General features: G+C 40.7%; 1 long non-coding RNA gene across 1 annotated transcript; it reads left to right on the top strand.

The window, feature by feature from the left end:
• Window positions 1-400: 400 nt before the first annotated feature.
• LOC135321655 (uncharacterized) lies at window positions 401-6243 on the top strand. The gene is made up of 3 exons (XR_010381571.1): window positions 401-4233; window positions 4433-4646; window positions 4840-6243. It is a non-coding gene; the product is annotated as an uncharacterized LOC135321655 (long non-coding RNA).
• The last annotated feature ends 260 nt before the right edge of the window (window positions 6244-6503 follow it).

Genomic DNA, 6503 nt, shown 5'->3' on the forward strand with positions numbered 1-6503 from the left:
GTGTTTTGTGCACACGGCCCTTTGCCTCTGTATCTTTTGGTTGATTAGCTATTATTTACTCATGACAGTTCCTTATATATCCAGAATATATACTTATATATATAAAATATATAATAATATATATAACTTTGTTAGCTGTATATGCTGCCAATATATTTCCATTTGTGGCTTGAATTTACACTCTTTATAATGTTTTTTGGTGACATCCCTAATTTAGTAGATCTGTCATTCTTTTTTGAGAGGGCATCCATTCTTTAATTCTTCATAAGAAATGCTCCCATAGTGCAGTTTCATAAAAGTGTACTTCCATGTGATTTACCAAATAGTGAACAATTTAAGTGTTGTATTTAAGCATTTAATCCTTTCAGAATTATTTTTGCTTATACAGGGAGACGTTGTTTAAAATTAGTCTTTCTGTGGATAACCACACATCCCAGAAGATCTTACTGTATATTGTGCCATTCCTCTGCATTCATGCCATGATGGTTCTCACATATATTAAGTGCCTCTCTATGTTTGGTGCTATTTTAAATCTATTATTTTCCATTTGTCCATTTATTTATGCCTTTTTCAGTATCCTTAATTATAAAATAATTTGATGATACAAAGGGGGATTCACCTCACTTGGTAATTCAGTATTATCTGCCCTAATCTTCTCTCTCTTCTCCATTTAAATATCAGATTGGTTTTGTCAAATTTCATGAAAATATCTCTTGTAATTTTGATTAGTGCTGCATTCAACACATAGATGATAGTTCAGAAATTGGAATACATTTCCTGTTGGTTTAAATTCTACATGACATGACATATATCTTCACTTAATTCAAATTTTTGAAATGCTGTTCTCTAAAATTTAATAATTTTCTGAATTAAAGTCTAACTCATCCTATGATATTTGTTTCTGTATTTTATACTGTATGTTACTCTTAATTGCTCTCTCCTTTTGAAAATATATATTTCACTGTTGCTAGTATATGGAAATAAGTTGACTTTTCATATTATATGAAACTCAGTTAAATTATTAAATGATATGATAAGTAATGCAATGCTTCTTTAGATTCCTTTGCGTCTTCTGTATTTGTCATCTGTCTATAATCACTGACTTTCCCTTTTCTCATTTCACACTTTGTCTTGTTTTGTTAGCTGGGATTTCAGCACAATGCTGAACAGAAATGGTGGTGGCGTTCTTCTGCTCATTTATCAATTACGTGTGACCAGGACAACTAGAAGTACAGGATACGTGCTACTCACAATGGGGTTTAAAAGGATAAGATTAGATCCTGGGTATTTCAAGGAACTATTGGCATCCCAGGATGTTTGCAAATCATTCTCCCAGATGCTACTGAACCTGGTTCATCTCAGCTGACCAACAAGAAGCCAAAACGCTGAGGTGTGCAGCAGAGAAAAGATTTGTCTCTAAGGCAGCCAAGCGAGGTGATGCGAGAACAGATCTCAGATCCACCTCCCTGAAAGCAAGAGGCGCAGGGTATGCATGTGATAAAGAATAAAGAAGTAAATCTGCCTTAGGTGTGGGGAGCGTGGAGATCTTGAGGAGAGGTGATTTGAAAAAGATGTGGTAACTCTCATCCTGCGCAGGCATAACTGAGCTAGAAGCCCTGCAGAGTCATAAGGGAAGACTCTGAGCAGGATTCGAGGGTCGAGGTTTTGGTCCCCTGATTTTGCACACCCAGGTCGAGGGTCCATGGTTCTAACCAGTCTTAACAAGCTGACATCCAACTAGACACAGCTTACTCTGGCTCCTCCCAGCTGGATGTAGCTGACTCCAGGTTCCAGAAAAATACCTCAAAGAAACATGTTGTTTAGATTTACTTGAAGCTTGGAGAACACGCAAGTCTTAAAAAGACCTTGATTCGAGAAGGCAAGCGAAATGGATTTGACTAATCGTTACCCAGGGTTCCACAGCCCGGACCTGAAGTATGTCACTTGAGTTCCCTGAAGTATCTGAGGACTTCCCACCTCAGGTGAGGGGAGGTCTCTGCTTGCTCTTTAAGCTCCAAAAGTGTTTTTACAGAAAGACCCACATCCCCTCCTAGTGGCCAAAGTTCCAAATGGTCTTTCCCCTTGGTCCTTCTCAGCCATCTGGCTGTGGTAATCCTCTCCATGAGCCTAATGAAGCCCAGCTCATCTTTAGCAGGACGTTGTAAACATGACTTGCTCTAAAGCACTGCTCTGTGATTCTACCAGATCTCCCTGTGTCACAGAGAGTAATAAGTGGGTTCACACGATACCCTGCCCGAGCCCGGCTAACATGGCCAGAGACGCCAGATCCCTTGAAAGAGTTTTCCCATGAGTCTGAAACTGTAACAGAACCATAGAGACAGAAGGTAATGGTTGCTGAGGCTTTTTTGGCTTTTAGAAAGAAGACTTACGAGCTTCTGCTGCTTAGGAACATAGGAGGAGGGTTTCTGTTCTTGGTATTTTTGATGATACCATCTGACAGGTGTGATATAACATCTCATTGCGGTTTTGATTTGCCCCTGTGATGACAGCAGTGTTGAGCATCCTTCTCTGTGACCCTTGGCCATCTGTATGTCTTCTTTGGAAAAATGTCTATTAGCTCTCTTGCCCATTTTGCAATTGGTATTTTTTGGATATTCAGTAATATTAGCTGCTTATATATTTTGGATATTAACCCCTTATCAGTCATCACTTTGCATACACTTTTCCCGCTGTGTGAGTTGGCTTTTCATTTTGTGTATGGTTTCCTTTGTTATTAAAACCTCTCAAGCTTAACTAAGTCCCATTTGTTTATTTTTGCTTTTGTGTCCTTTGCCTGAGGCGACAGATACAAAAATATTGCTGCAATTTATGCCAAAGGGTACCCTAAGTTTTCCTTTCAGCGTTTTATGATTTTTGGCCTTACATGTAAGTCATTAATCTATTTTGTGTCTATTTTCATATAAGCTGTGAGAAACTGTTCTCACCTCTTTCTTTCACACGTGGCTGGCCAGTTTTCCCAGCACCACTTTTTGAAGAAAGTGTCTTTTGCCAATTTTATGTTCCTGCATATTTTGTCACAGATTAATCAACCATATTTGTGTGGGCTTACTTCTGGCCTCTCTGCTCTGTTCCATCGACCTGTGCCTCGGTTTCTGGGCCAGTACCACGCTATTTTGATGATTATATCTTTGTACAGCGGGCAGAAGTCGGGGAGCGTGGCACCTTCGGCTTTGGGCTTTTTCCTCATGATTGCTGTGGCTCTCCGGGGTCCTCTGTGGTTCCATATACATCTTAGGAGTCTTTGTGCTGGTTTTGTGAAAATGTCATGGGTCTTATGATAGGGGTTGCTTGAAGTCTGTAGATTGCTTTGGATAAAATATACCTTTTAACAATATTACCTCTTGAACTGGCCCACGGGAGGAACAAGAAGTGAATTCACAGACTTGAGCAGCACAGCTGGGACACCCGCATTCCTTACTGCAGGCCACGAGCCTCCCTGTAAAACACGCTCCTTACTGTGCTTAATGGACTGGTTTATTTTCGTAAGCAAGGGGCATCTTTTAACTCTATCACTATTGAATTACTAATAGTCTGTATTAAAGAGTGACTAACAGTTGGTCACACAGGTAGTGAGGCTGGTGGTGTGACCCAGGTGTGGTGGCCGGTGACACTCTTTCTGGAGAAGGTATTTTTCCATAAGATACTGAGGCTCAGACATCAGCTGAGAAATGTAAAGACTAAATTGAAGTGGACTAACGTGAAGTCTTGGCAGAAAATACTTTTAATCATTAAATTCCTTATGAGTAGTAAAATACATTCAGAATGCATTTCTTAAAGTAAATTTAGGAAAATATCAACAAAATATGTGCAGGATATGTTCAATTACATCACAAGTCAATGCTGAGAGAACTTAAAGACCTTGACAGAGCAGCATGGGGCACATTTCAGGGAGAGGGAAGTGTTCGGGGTCTGGATTGTCATGCTGGCTACATGGGTAAAAGTATTTGTCAAAATCTAGTGAAACATGAACTTAAAATGGGTGTGTCCCATTGCCCTTATGTTATACCTGAAGGATGCTTTTCCCTTGTACATTTCTGCTCTTCAGGAGGGAGGGGGTTGCAGAGCGCCCTCAGCTGCTCTGGCAGGGACAGCTGTGAGAAGCAGTCATGAACCCAAAGGAGAGTCTGGGTCTGGATCATGAATTGTGCGGGGCCAGGGGATCAGGGTCCCCAGGAAAGAAAGTTCACCTGCCGATCATCGAGCTTCCCGAAGGTACAGCTTTGTGAGGGGAAAACCACACAGTTACATTTCTCAGAGAGATTGTTAGAAACCCATCAGGCTCATACCCTGTGTCTTTCCTCTGCCTGATGCCCCGCACGCTGGGGCATCTGAGCCCCTTTACCGCTTCCTCCCCCTTCCCTGGCTTTCTGTGCCATCAGCTGTTCTAACATCCCTTTCTGCTCACCCACAGTTGCCATGTACCAGCTTCTCCTTCTGGTTAATATCTTTCAAGTTGGGTTTCTGTTACTCCTTTCCCACCTCATACACCACTGGTTTCCTGAGCTGGGCCCATGATGAGTTTGTGTGCTAAGAAGAGCCAGCGTTCAGCACCGTGGATTCACTGCTGGCACAGAAGTACCGCGCTGAGTCCCCTGCCTGAGTGGAGTTGATTTCCAGGCTGCAGGGTGAGTTTTTGGGACATTTAGCTGAAAATCGCTGTTTAAACCCTTCTGCCTCTTCCATAATGTCTCCTCCATTCCGTAAGTAAACCAAAAACTCGAACGCTTCTTCCAGCTTCTTACGATACCAGTAAACGTAATTATGTCCTTCTTTGGGGACACAGTCCATCTTTGCTCTCTGTTCCTTTTCTCTGACCAGATGTCCAGGACTCTGGGTGACCCCCGTGTCCACGGAGCCTGCGGGGGAAAGAGACAAAGTGGAGACAAAGCCCAGGAGGAGCCTGATTCTGCAGCCACAGGAGAAAATCCTGGATCTGGAATCTGACAAGTTCACAGCAGGAACTCACCTGCTCCCCAGAGCAAAAGGGCCACACAGCAGAGGAGACTGAAGCACATGGTTGGCTCAGGGGAAAAGCAGGGCAGGTGGCTTTTTGTCTAAGGCTCCTCATCCCCCATCAGCAACGTCCTTGTGACGTGGTCCCTTCCCATGTCATCACAGTCCCTGTGGAGAGGAAACTACACATTTTATAGGCTGGAGGGCAGGGAAAGCTGGTGATGCAACTAGTGTGGCTTTCAAACTGCTTTTTATTGCCTTTTTCCTGACTCTGCTTTTTCATTATTAAAAATAAATAAATAAAACCATTTACATCATTAATTTATTTGCTCTTAACTTGTCAATTTCCCTCCTCTCCTCCACTCTTGCTTCTCAGGCAATGAACCATACAGCTTGGTGTATGTCAATCATAACTTCCCCTGCACTTACAACTCAGATAGAATCTACTTTAAATTTTAAAAACTGCATGTTGAACTATACAAAACAATATGTACAATGAGTATACAGTGCATCTAGGGAAACAACAAAATCAATGCTCTTGCCTGAAACCGTCAATTTAGGAAACAGATGATCACTGAGAAATTTTCAGCCCCTGTGTTATTTTTCTAGATTTCATTGTTCTTTCTCTACCACGTCCAGGTAAGCATGACCCTGAAGTTTATATTTTCATTCCCTTGCTTTTCCTTACAGTTCTTGCACTTATGTAAGAATCTTTTTATACCTATTATTCAATGTTGTTTGTCTTTGAAATGTGTCTAAGGGAGTTCATTTTGCTCATACTGTTTTCTGTCATATTCTTTGTTTTCAACACTATGTCTATGATATTAATTCATGTTGTGGCATATGCTTTTAGAGAATTCATTTTCACTAACATGTAGGCTTCCATTCTATTCGTTTGACAGATTTATTATTCATTCTCCAGTGAATGCACCCGAGGATTTTCCCCTAGATTTTGGGGCTACTGCAAACAGGACAATCTTCTTGTACATTCCTTTAGATACCCTGGTGTAATATGTATCTATCCCTGAGATATAAAAATTGATCCTTAGGGTCCCCACGTCAGCTTTACATAATTAGACAAAATGCTTTCTAAATTAAGACAAGTACATAGTTCCATCAACAGGGCATGCGTGTTTTCTTGTGTTCCACCTCTGAGTCATTCACACTTAATATTCTTTTATTTGCCCATCTTCTAGGTTAAAATAGTACCTCACTATAGTTGTAGTTTGCATTTTTATGATTGCTAAGGTGGTCCAACTTTGTTTTTTATATTTATAGGCTACTAGTGTTTTGTGCACACGGCCCTTTGCCTCTGTATCTTTTGGTTGATTAGCTATTATTTACTCATGACAGTTCCTTATATATCCAGAATATATACTTATATATATAAAATATATAATAATATATATAACTTTGTTAGCTGTATATGCTGCCAATATATTTCCATTTGTGGCTTGAATTTACACTCTTTATAATGTTTTTTGGTGACATCCCTAATTTAGTAGATCTGTCATTCTTTTTTGAGAGGG

This window comes from Camelus dromedarius, chromosome 7, assembly GCF_036321535.1.
Source record: "Camelus dromedarius isolate mCamDro1 chromosome 7, mCamDro1.pat, whole genome shotgun sequence".
Taxonomy (NCBI): Eukaryota; Metazoa; Chordata; class Mammalia; order Artiodactyla; family Camelidae; genus Camelus; species Camelus dromedarius.